We start from the raw sequence: 12,829 nt of genomic DNA on the forward strand, positions 1-12,829 counted from the left end.
GGGCAAGTATGCTATACTGCAAGTGATGCTGGGCACAGGCAATCATCAAAGTACTGAGGTTAGTAGAGGGATGGATGGCAAAAGACTTATTAGCTAGATTTCAATTGTTTTTACCTTACACTAGCAATATCTGACATGTCCAAATTGCTACATGGGCATGTCTTGGGAATCATCTATTGATTGCCAGCAGTATTTAGTATCAGAGACCAACAATTGTGCTTGAATTAGAACACCAAGTATTTATGCAAGTGCAATTACTGTTTCAATGACTAGATAAATGCCATAGACAAGGATGTGGCCAATACTTGGAACGTTTGTCGGAAAGGGGCAAGCATATCCTACATTGAAAGTACATTCTTGATTTCTGCTATTCTATTTGCATCTTCAAGGTATTTTAGTGTTCTTCACTACTGCCCAGGAAAAAAAAAACTAAAGAAAAATCTTAGTGGGATGTTTTTTTTTTTTAACATCTTTAAGAAGGTTTTTGCTCAATCAGAGTCAAACTAGTTTTTAAAATAATCTACATACGTTTGTCCATCTATAGATTTTAACTGGATTCCAAAGGCTGGTGATTGTTGTGGAGATTAATCTGCTAGGAACCAGACTTGGGCCTCCAGCACACTAGTATATTTGGATCGGTGTGCAGTCCATGTTAATTCAAGGACAGCAAACAGACCCACCATAACCTATGCACACTACCGATGGTCAGCGTGAAAAAAAACTCATTGCATGTCCCATTCTTGTTTGTATCATGGATAAGAATAAGGATATATAAATGCAGGCCAGTGTGCAGGCAGTCTGTACATTGACCAGCATAGACGTCCATGTGGTGTGCAATTACAGTTGCACCTCTCAAACACAAACCACAACTTGGGCACATGACAAATATGTGCCCGGCCTTACAAAGACTAAGGTTGATGGGACATGTAGTCCAAGTCCAAGATTTTTTTCCTTTATTTTTAGGATGTTGTAAACTGAACGGTAGGGACTGCTCAAACTGAACGGTATGTAGCCATTCCCAGAATGCAATTTGGCAGAAAATTGAACTTATTGGCATGTCATAAAAAGCCACTTTAAACTAATTCCCCATATCTGATCCTTTTTGGAGCTTCAGATTGAAAGTAACTTTGATCCAAAACTTAGTATAATTAGAGAACTACCAAACTGGAGGACAAACATTTGATACAGTCAAAATCCTGTAGAGAACCATAAAAAGCAAAATTTGGCTATTTTCAGGGCCAACTTTTTAAAATACACCAATTTATGCAGCTCAAAGAGTTCTATTTTTGTAGAAAGATTGGCTATTTGACTCTTGGGATCTGGGCAACCTCCGATGGATAGGTCATGAATCTCACCACAGACTACCATCAATCTCAAGAAGGGGCTCCCTGTCTTGAACTTCTTATCACTGCATGCTTGCTGCACCCACTTGCAATGACGTAAAGATCGAATGAAATGGAGTGGCAGTCACCCATGCTCAATGCCACTCCATTCTTTTCGTTTGGGATGACAAAAATAGTCAAGTACAAACACTTGACCATCTCTGTTAGTCCCATTGAAGGCAAATAGAGTGACACTGTGCATGCGCAACCACCACTCCATTTGATGTCCTCCTCACTACAGGTGGTGCAGTGTGTGCATAATGAGGCGGCTAGAGAGACATGTGACTCAGTTCTTAGGATCTGTGTGGGTCTCAGTGAGGAGACCCCACCAGACTTATTATACCTATGCTATGAATGGGTAAGAAGTCTACATTGGTAAACCCTTTTAAGAGTTAACTAGACACAAAACCAGACCCAAGTGAATAGGTTCACCTGTTGACCAAAGGCTCTTTGACAGAGTTCACAAGGAGTTTACTTTCATTATTAACCAAATCTGACCTTGTATCCACAAAAACACAAATTTGAATTGCGTAATCTTTCTTCACTCCTCAAGAGTTATCACTAACATAATGAATCACACACGAGCAACTAAATACTTTTTAAAGCCATTAAGCCTACAACCATGTTATCATAAACAGCTGATAGACAAACACATTTTTCTCCCCATTCTTGGGACATAAGATTGAATGTTTCTCTACATCTCCTTGGAGTAAAATAAATCTAAGCCCTTTAGTCCCCCTGCTGTCAAGACAAAAACCATCCGACAATTTTGTTTGCTGGCATCGAAACAGTTATCTCAAACAATTCATGCTTAAATTGATAACGTGTTAATAACAATAAGTGTACTTCTTGGCAGGAGCCAGACTCGAGCAACTTGAAAAAACATCAGCAGAATAAAATTATTTATTTCCCCCCTTTCTTGGCTGGAAAGAAAATGGAGTTTCTTGGCTGCCCATGCACTCAAAAGACTTCTGGTTTCAATTACATCTATTGAGAGCAAGAGAAAAAAAATGTGGCAAAACCAACCGGCTGAGCGCCAAAGGAGCTTGGGTGTAGTCGCTACCACTGTATTTCCCACAGTATAATTCATAGGTTTGTGGAAAGTCATACCACAATTTGTTAAGGGATATAGGTACCAGGCAAGAACATACATGAATTAGATAGACCAAGGGTGGACAAAGCCAAAGACTTAATCAGGAAACCATCAATGGAATCTACCAGACAGAAGAACATTGAAGTGACACAGGAAGGCTTTCTTTTATTGGTATCAAAGATGCAAGTACCAGACGAAAGCTATTTAAAATAGACAAATTGTTAAACTGCATCTAGAGAAATGCTTCAAAATATCCATGAGCAGGGACAAAATACTACTCTTGTCCACAGTTGCTATCAGATACCAATAGGCCATGCAACCAGTGGCCAGTTCTACAAGATTTCAATTGGTGCAGTCAAGCAGTGTTGAGCAAACTTTTGAATAGTGTAGTTCAGCCGCTTCGCCAAATTTCGGCAAAAAGTTTGGTTCACACCAAACCGAAACTTCACCAATATCCCCAAAACTGTTGTAGGAAACTGTAATTGTCATAAAAGTCCTCCAAATCCTCATCCGTAGGAGGCCTAATTGTTTTCTAGCACTGCTAAGTGGTTATCCATGAAAAACTGATCGCACGTAGATTTTATTGACTTGAATGGGTGATTGATTAGATATTGGACCAGAACATGCTACAAGGGGATTTTTTCCCCTTTTAACACAGTTCATGTAAGACAAAAACAAAAAATTTGCTCATTGCCAATTCAATAACTGAAGCTCTGAGAAACAGATTGGCCTTATTTGCAGGCCAATGAGAAAGGAGTAATTCCATCCGTAGCTTACAAAAACAGAGGAATTAAGAAGTCAGTCATACAGTACCTACCTAAAAGGACAATTTGGATTAGCCAGTTATAATAGTTCACAAGAAAAAAAATAAATAAAAATCAGAGGAAGCCACTTGTGGGATCTTAATCAATACTCAAGCAACTGAAACTTGGCCAGTCAATAAACAAACAATGACCTTAATGGGAAATGGCTCTCATGCCATATCTATAGCAAATAGAAGGGCGAATCTTATGACACCAATTCTGTCCAATGAAGATAATACTGTCCACTGCATTGGAGCAATATACTAAATGTATAATATCTGCCAATATATTTTGCCAAACACTCTATGGTCCTGAAGAGGATTTACACTATCATAAGTAATGGAGGGAATTGCTTACCTGAGGAAGAATCAAAAATAGTATTTATTTTAATATTTTGATACTTAGCGGAGTCTTCTTTGTCCCCAATGACATTGAATACACTGACATATTTTCTGCTAAAGTCTAATACACTTCAGCTGGTATTTCCCTAAATTCATCCTGCAAGCAACTGGCAGTTTCTCTTAAAGAAGATGAATCGTTTACAGTGCTGCAAGGAATGTTGTCATTGGACAGTTGAGATGTCTCCAAATGAACCTTCTGGGTGCTCTCCTCAAGGGGAAATGATACCCTTTCCAACCCATGTCATAGGCATCTCACTAGCCAAGCCAGAAACCTACTGCACACTGATGAGGCCACCCCCCCCCCCCCCCCCCTAAAAAAAAAAAAGAAGCTGTGTATGGATTTTGTCTTGGTTTTAAAATCCCAGTCATCGTTATTAGTAGGAATGCTGCCTTCCATAGTGTGGCACAGCAAAGGTATTGTTCCATCTTCCTTATTGGGGGTCAGAAACGCTCTTTTCTCCTTAGGGAGAGCAACTGTATACTATAAACTAAGTGAGGAGACTCAAATGGCCAAGCACGCTCCTCTGGGTAATATGCAAATAAGGGAGATGGACTAAATCCTCCATAGTGCCACCTATTGAAAGGCAGCAATCCTTCAAGTCAAAGTCAGACTTTTTATACAAGCCTTGTTACAATGACCGGGAATTAAAAGCAAAGCCAGTCTCCATGTACAGACAGCTGTTTCAGGGTTATTGCCCTTCATCAGTGTACAGTAGGAGTCTGGCTTTGCTAAGACTCAAAAGTCTAATACACTAAGCCAGACTCCTACTGTACACTGATGAAGGGCAATAACCCTGAAACAGCTGTCTGTACATGAAGTCTGGCTTTGCTTTTAATTCCCAGTCATTGTAACAAGGCTTGTATAAAAAGTCTGACTTTGACTTGAAGAAATGCTGCCTTTTAATAGGTGGCACTGTGGAGGATTTATTCCATCTCCCTTATTTGCATTTTCCTTATTTGCATTTTCCTTATTTGCATGGATAGCCTTATAAGTCTCTTCGCTCCCCTTCTAGGTGCTCTCCTTAAGGAGGAATGATAACTTTCTAGATGGAGTAACAAATCAACTACATCTTCACATCAGATGGATGTATCTGGCTGTGGAGGAGGCCTGGGGGACACTTTGAGTGTGTTGTACCAACAATTAAATACGGCAGAGGTTCTGTTATGTCGTGACACTGACTTTGGGATCTCTGATGAGCCATGTTTATTAATAGGGGAAAATGTGTAGGACTGGACTACAATTAGCCAAGTGTCATGTTCTCCGATTGATTATCTAGGACTGTTCCAGATGACCGACTACATAAGTGATTGACCACCCAGGTTCTGTTATGGCCTGGGCATGTTTTACATGCCATGGTCTCGGTCTGTTGGTTGTAGCGACAAGAGCCACGAACAAGGAGGTATACCTTGACATTCTAGACAATAATGTGCTGTTGACAAGGTGGTAATACTCTGCGAATAGTCAGCAATACTTCCAAGACAATGCGCCTTGTCACACATCCAACAGTGTTTTACAGGTTTGCAGAAATGGTTGGTCCACGATTGGACTGGCTGCAAAGAGTTGCAATCTGAACCCTATGGAACATCTTTAGAACAAACTGAAACTTCAAGTCAGGGGATAAGAACAGCATCCTACTTCTTTGAGAGAACTTGCCAGATGTTTGCAGGACAAATGGAGGGAAACACCAGCTGAAGTGTATCAGAACTTAGTTGAACGTATTCTGCCGAGAATATCTGATGTCATTAGGGATTTACTTGTATAGCACCAACTTATTCTGCAGCGCTTTCAGGTAAGCAGCAGGATACTCATTTTACCAACCTTGTAAAGATAGAAGGCTGAGTCAACCTTGAGCCAGCTACCTGAACCATGTGGGCATTAAACTCGCAACCTTCAGGTCGTGAGCGAGAGCTTAGGACTGCATACTGCTGCCTTAACATTCTGCATCACATGAGGCCCCTACATTAGGGCCAGAGGAAGCCCCACTAAGTATTAAAATATGGAAATAAATACTTCTTTTGATTGTTGTTCAGGTAGCCAATTACTTGTGGTAGGATAATGTACAGTATGGCCGCCGACACACGGCAGAGTCGGTTCCCGCAGCGGATTTCGGCTCTGACCGCGGCTGTTACCCCTGCATACCTGTCTTATCTTTTTCCGTACTGCAGATGGTCGCAGCGAACCGCCGTCAGACATATGCAGCACAGATTTTTTTTTTCCAAATGTTTCTTTTTCCTGTGCCATTGCTAGGTGATGACGCGGGTATCCGCAATTTCATTGCGCAATGGATGCGAGCCGGACAGCTTCCATTGACTTCAATGTAATAAATGTACCAGGGCCTCAACTCTTTGATGTCATGCATAGTACAGTTTTCTTGTGTGGCATAGGGATCATTGGACCCTTTTATCAGTGTCTCAGAGCAATTGCAACCTTGACACCACCTATAGTGTTGCCACTGAAATACAGCTCCTCTTTAACCACCGTTATATATATCTTCTCAGCCATGCCAGTACTTAGAGATGAAACATCTCTCTTCTTCCCTTGAGAGAAGACAGACACTTGGGATTTGTCTTCAGCCTCACAAGGAACAGAACACATACACAGGCAAAAAAAAAAAATCGTACACTTAGAGAATAGGCAGCAGTTTGGGTCATGGAGAACAAATACATTTGGCGATCTGATCCGTTATTTTTACAGCTGTCAAACTTAATGAAACACATTCATTTTGGACACAAAATCTATAATAATTTCACAAGTCTGGCACGGCTACGAGCGCTCCTCCCAATGATTCATTTTACGAACTACAGTGTTTCCATCAAAACAAACAGCATCGCCTCTAAACTGATACACATGAGACAGAATATGAGAAGCCACTATATGAGTCTTGTATGTACATACATGTACACACAAACGCTATAGAGATCTATTGATGATCATTATCCAAGCTACAATAACCCCCTTAGCAACAACCAATCCACCTTTTTATTAACCTCACTAATGGGCACCAAACTGGCACATAAATCTGGTTTAGACGGTGGCTTGGCTGACTTCTGACAACCAGGCTCCTGCTTTAACAGCCAGTAGTGTAGAAACCTCAGATTCTAGCAGTTTAATCCCTTACATTCCACAGTCAATTTCAAGTGCAGCATGTAAGCAGATAACGGGGGGGGGGGGGGGGGGGGGGGGGGGGGGGGGGGGGGGGGGGGGGTTCGTTTTCTCACCCATCTGTAACCCCTTAAAGCAATCACAAGGTGCCAATGGGTTCTCACAAAGGCCTCCATGACTGCTATGTAAATCAGCCTATTATGTTGGGCCTAATATGCTGCTGGTATTATTGCATCTTGACGCCACCGGAAGCTAGGGGTTTGATAGGAGGAACGCCCCTCTCACACCCCTAGCTCACGATTGGCGGAATTCTTAAAGGTGCTAGCAGCAGAGTCGGCATGAATGTCTGCCTGGCGGGTTAGCGGGAAGGTTACTTGTCCTGTTAGGCTTACATTTTATGTAAGCCGAATAGGAAAATAATCCCTCAATCTAACCCTTCAGGCCTGGCAAAATAAAATGCAACATTACATGCAGAAGCTGCTGCTAATACCTCTCCAACTGCGGCTCTCGTGCTGGCGCTGCAGCTCCCTCCCTGTCCTGCCGCGGCTGCCTGTCCTAGTGGCGCTGCCGTTGTCTCCCTGTCCTGCCACTGCCAGCTGTCGTAGTGCCGATGGTGCTCCCTCCAGCGGCTGCTGCCAGTGGCTGTGGTCCTACTGGCTGTGCTCTGTGACCTGGTGCCGGCGCAGCTCCCTGTCTGGTGCCGGCGCTGCATGTCTTTTTGCCTAGGCCGCAGGCTCTTCTCGGGCCACCGATGCTCCCTCTGCTGCGGCCCCAGCCTCTTCTGATACCGCCAATGCTGGCTCTCCTCAGCCCACACACGCCCCCAGCCAATCACAACCTGGGGGCGTTACTGAATGTGAAACTCCTGTATTATGTCGCTACCCCTAACTTCCGGTGGAGACATAATACAAGAATTCCTATGCTGCCTTTATAGGCATATTACAGCCTGGTAAAATAAGTAAAAGTCGTGTACAATCCCAGTGATCGAATGTTCTCATCCTCATGTTTTCTTGAGAGACTAAACAAAAAAGTTTATTTAAAAAGGAAACAAACAAAAAAAAAACAAAAAACTTGTATTTCCCCTCAAAAAGACCCCTCTTTTTTTTCTTTTTAATAAAAGATAAGTTACCTAATGTTTTAAAAAGCAGCACATAATACAGTAGGCGTTACTGCATTCGTAATGACCTAAACAATGAAAGTATTTTGTTATTTATCTTGCATGGTGAACACCAAAATTTTATTTTAAAAAGTAATGCCAGAATTGCTCCCCCTCCCCCGCTTGTATTCTAGCAAAGACAAGAAAATGCCAGCCAAAAGTCATATGTACAACAAAATGGTACCAATAAAAACTACAAGTGAAAAAAAGAAAAAGAAAAAACCTCACATGGCTCTGTTCCCTTTAAACTAAAGATATTATGGATCTTAGAATGCGGCAATGCAGAGTCAATTGTTTTTCTTTAAAAATGTGTGTATTGCGCAAAAGCAGTAAAAAATTAAAACATCTCTAAAAACATGGTTTTGCAGTAATCGTGCTGATCGAGATGGTAAATGGCGTAAAAAAATAAAATAAAAGTGATAACAGCATTTATGAGGTGGGGGTGTATCCCCTTAAAAACTTATACAACCCATGTATATTTTAAAGATACCACACAACTCCCTCCCCCCCCCCCCCCCCCCCTCCTCCGGAAAAAAAACCCCTCATACAGCTATGTCAAGTTATGGCTTCTGCAATGTGACACTGAAAATTGCTTGGTCCTTTGGGCACAAAATAGGCCCACCACTATGGGGGTTCAACCCTGTGACTGCGACTTTGGGGACACAGAAGCAACCAAGGTCCCTGAGGCACCCTGGAACAGTTACGATAAGGCTTGTGTCTGGGCTTTCATGCAGGGAAGTGTCAGCGAGCAGGTCAAAGACCAAACTAAGATCACTTCCCTATTTAGAAATCACAAACAACCCCAGAAATAATATATATCGAGCTGCAAGACAAAAAAAAAGTACATAAACATGAGATTGGTTAGGATATGGCTGATGCTGGGGGTTACAAGGAGGAGTTACAGTTTGGAGTAAACGTCACTTTGTATTTTAGGGGTCTCCAAAAGGCAGGCAGTTCACATAGCAGTCAAAAACAGACACTGCAGGGGGTACAATGCCAGAGAGCCAAGACGCAAGTGGTATCCTGTAAATTGTTTTTCCTAGACTGGATTAAACACGAGTGCATGATCCCTATGCACGTGCATCTTGTATTTTGCCTCAGAAGAATGTACTACCACCACAAGGGCAAAAGGCGAAAAGGGAGGGGGTCGATTTGGAGCGCTCTCTCTTTCCTGTCAATGCTTGAGCTAGCCATTGCTTCTCCACAGGATACAAATAATAAGCTCTATCTGCCTTGGGAGAAGCTCACATCAACAGTGAGATTATCAGTATACTTTACTGCAAGCGGAAACCAATAGGAAATCCTTGTCACAGCTGCTGTCTGTAATTCATATAGATATACATGGACTTAAAGGCGACCCTTGTTAAACAAAACCACAAGTGCCACAGGAGTAAACTCATGACAGGACTCCAATCCAAGACAAGGGTAGACAGGGGTGCAATCAGGCCTCTAGGGGGTTCTCATTATGGCATCAAAATTCAAGACAAGGCAAGTGGTTACTTTGTATTGCTGGAGTCAAAGAGTCATAAAGATGCTGTAAAGACTCTTGCAAATGCATTATTATACAGGGTGTAGTCAGAAAGACTGATCCAGCACTATAGCTCAATACTGGTGTCTTATATTGAAATAATAGCATACTTGAATAGGAAGGTATGGTGCATAGCCCCAGAACATGGGATTTCATTGAGTTTAAGTGTAAAACCCAATAAGAAATATTAAGACTAGCATGCGAGAAGCAGAAGTCAGCTTTCCGCATCTCGCCAAGTTCCGTGGAACTACTGCTATGACTGAAGTAAGGAAATTGTACTGGAAGTGGCCTCCTTCTGCTGCGATACATGCATGGAGCAATCATCGGACCGGTGTTTAATCCAGGATGCGGAACGATACCTGAATCTCCTGCATGATCTGCCTCCATCGTTGCAGTAGGTGGCCACTTCAAGTATGCTTTCCTTACTTCAGTCATAGCATGGGACTTAGAGAAACTCGGAATGCGGATTTCTGCTTCTCACATGCTACTCTTCAACTTTGCTATTGCGTTTACACTCTCTTACAGGGGCCACAGCACAAGATTGAAAACCATGTTCCAGGGCCCATGCACCATACCACTATGTAGCACAGCCATACCTTCCTATTCACATAGATTGTTATTTAAATACATGACACCAGTATTTAGATATAGTGCTGGATTAGTCTTTTTGACTACACCCTGTATACACATGTATCTACACAGACTGTATAAGTACTGATACACTAAATAAAGTTTATGAACTAGTAAATACAACATGTAAGGGACTAAAAGATATGGAGCCATTACAATTTAAAGTAATAAGTCCCAAAAGTTAAGTCAGATGTTTTCAGTCCTCTCCCTCTGCAGCCTGTCCTTAGTAGACACTCAGTATAATGCAGAGCTAATAGCCAAGCGGTGATAGGAAAGTGATAGCTGCTGCAGGCATGTTCATAATGATACAGTGCACAGTTATATGTCAGTGAATATAAGAAGACATTGTTTGCTATGTCTACAGTTGGGGGGAGGAAAAGGTTACAAGCTATAGTTGCTTCCAATGTCTTGCATAGTAATGGTAATACTCATCTATTAAAAAAAGACAAAAAGTATTAAAGAGGGGATATCTTTATTGGCCAACTAGAATAAATTGTATATGCAAGCTTTTGAGGCTACTTAATGCCCTTTCATCAGTTTGCATATAAGCCATGAACACCACACACACTTTGCTTTCGGGAAATGAATGCTTGTCGCCTTCCTTGTAACCATTTTTCTAGCAGCTTTTGACAAGACTGCTCCTGATCTGAGACCTCAGAGCTGCAACTTGCAGCAGCCAGACAAAAAGGTCGGTATTATGGCTGCAGGGGGGGAGCTAAAGACCCGGCAAATGGGGACAACCTAATGTCAACCCTAGATGACCTTGGACAATCCCATGCACAATCATATCAGAATCAATGCAGACTAGTATCGGGCTAATTCCCTCTTCCAGCAGAGGTCAGTGCAGGAATACCCTTCAGCTGCTACAGAACCTCCAAAAAGAGCTGACCTGGCTGTCACTCCATGATTGACAGCTTCTAGAACCCACCACTGCCATTTACAGCCAGTGCAAAACATACTCCCCAACCAGCCACACACACTAAAATACAGCCAACCTCAGAAAGCCCCCTTTTGCACCCCTCTTACCCGTCCTCCTGGCTGGGAGAGGGCTCATATCCCGGGCTCTGCGGCAATGCCATGTTCATGTGTCACATAGGGGGAAAAATGGCGGCTCTCCACGAGTCCTGTGCACAGAAGGGAAAAAAATCCACTCCAGGGAGAGGGAAAAAACACACCACCAGGCGGGAGTAGGGGCCCCTCCAGGGGCTCCAGGAGCTGGGGGAAGGGAGAGGAGAAGCGGCTCCTGCTGCCTGGGTGGATTCCCGGGGAGGATCGCAGTTGAGAGCGCTGCCGGCGCCGCGGATACAATGTTTCCCCCGCGTTCTATTCTTGATACAATGTTGCGCGCGGCGTCCTGATGTTGATACAATGTTTCCCCAACGTTCTATCGCGCGCGGCGGACTCGGATCCCGGCCGGACTCGGTGCAGCGCGGCTCCCCAGCCTCTCTCTCCGCTCATCCAGATACTGTAATGTATCACAAAATGTCCGCTCCGCCTGTCTAATGAGATCTGGCCATCCCCCTCCCTTGTGTGCGAGGCTCTCCCGCCTGTGTATGTCCCTGTGCCGTGGATGTGTGTGTGTCTCCCGCCTGCTCTGTCTGTCTCTCCCCCGCCTGTGTGTGTCTGTCTGTCGGTCTCTCCCCCTCCTCCGGGTGTCTCTCTCCTCGCCTAGTCCGTGTGTCTGTCTCTCTCCCCCCCACCACCCTGTAGTCCTGCAGTAGCGAGCAGCAGATGCTAATGAAGCGGCAGGGCTGGGTTAATGCACTCAACACTGCCACTACCTGACACAACATGGCCAGGGAGGGAGGGGGCCCACTGCCTCCTCTCACATTCAGGGAGAGGGAACAAGCCGGGGGGGAGGCAGTTCCAGGATAGAGGCTGCCAGATTTTATAGCTGAGGGCTACAGAGCTGTTAGGCAAGAGCAGATTGGAGGCCTGGAGGACTTCTCACATGATAATATATGGAGTGGAGGTCTCCAGTAAAGTGCCCCCCACTGCCTGGTGTAATGCCCAAATCCGAATCCACTGAACGTGGGGTATCGGTCGGATCAGGAATTAATCTGTAAGGCATAAACCTATTTTTGCAAGTAGGAAAACTATTCTGACCTTAGTCATCTGTCTATTTAACCTCTGCATGTCCTTAACCCATTAAGGACCAAGCGCTGTAAATATACGGTTCGTGTGCTTTAATCCCACGCCATAGTAAAAATACAGTGCAGGATTAAACTGCAATCTAGCAGGAGCAGGTTGGGTGCTCAGCTGCTTATAACCCTTCTCTTGTGCAGGCTACATAGTGCTTGCTGAGAATAGTGGAAGTGACAGTGGTGTTTCCTCTGTGGGACCCAAGTATCATGTAATCGCTGGAGACCCCCAGCATGTCAGAGCTGCAGGGTATTAGCAAACCTCAGCCCTGGTCTGCCAATGTCACACATGGGGGGTGTTTTTTCCTGTATAACTGGGGCTCCTATGGATGTGGCTCCGCTGTTACAGTGGAAAACTGCGAATTAATTAAAAAAAAAAAATGACATTGTGAATGACCCCCGAGGTCTTATATGATATTATGGGGGACAGAGATGTCAAAAAAAGTAGCAAAAATAAGTGAAAATAATTACAGAATAACACACAGACTTGTTAAAAAATGAAAACAATCCATCACCCATGGCAACCTAAACCATTGCCATATCCATCCTGTATTCCAAGAGGATACAAATTAGGGCTCCTACCAACTTGCGT

The 12,829-nt window shown here is 43.6% G+C and overlaps 1 protein-coding gene across 3 annotated transcripts in view; it reads right to left on the minus strand.

The window, feature by feature from the left end:
• The window catches only part of SETBP1 (SET binding protein 1), a 174,370-nt gene extending 162,517 nt beyond the window's left edge, over window positions 1–11,853 (minus strand). For all 3 annotated transcript variants that reach the window (XM_066602621.1, XM_066602619.1, XM_066602620.1), the window contains exon 1: window positions 11,123–11,853. The gene's annotated coding sequence lies outside the window, so the exon portion shown is untranslated. The remainder of the gene's footprint in view (window positions 1–11,122) is intronic.
• Between the last annotated feature and the right edge of the window lie 976 nt (window positions 11,854–12,829).

The sequence above is a fragment of the Eleutherodactylus coqui genome, chromosome 5 (assembly GCF_035609145.1).
Source record: "Eleutherodactylus coqui strain aEleCoq1 chromosome 5, aEleCoq1.hap1, whole genome shotgun sequence".
Taxonomy (NCBI): Eukaryota; Metazoa; Chordata; class Amphibia; order Anura; family Eleutherodactylidae; genus Eleutherodactylus; species Eleutherodactylus coqui.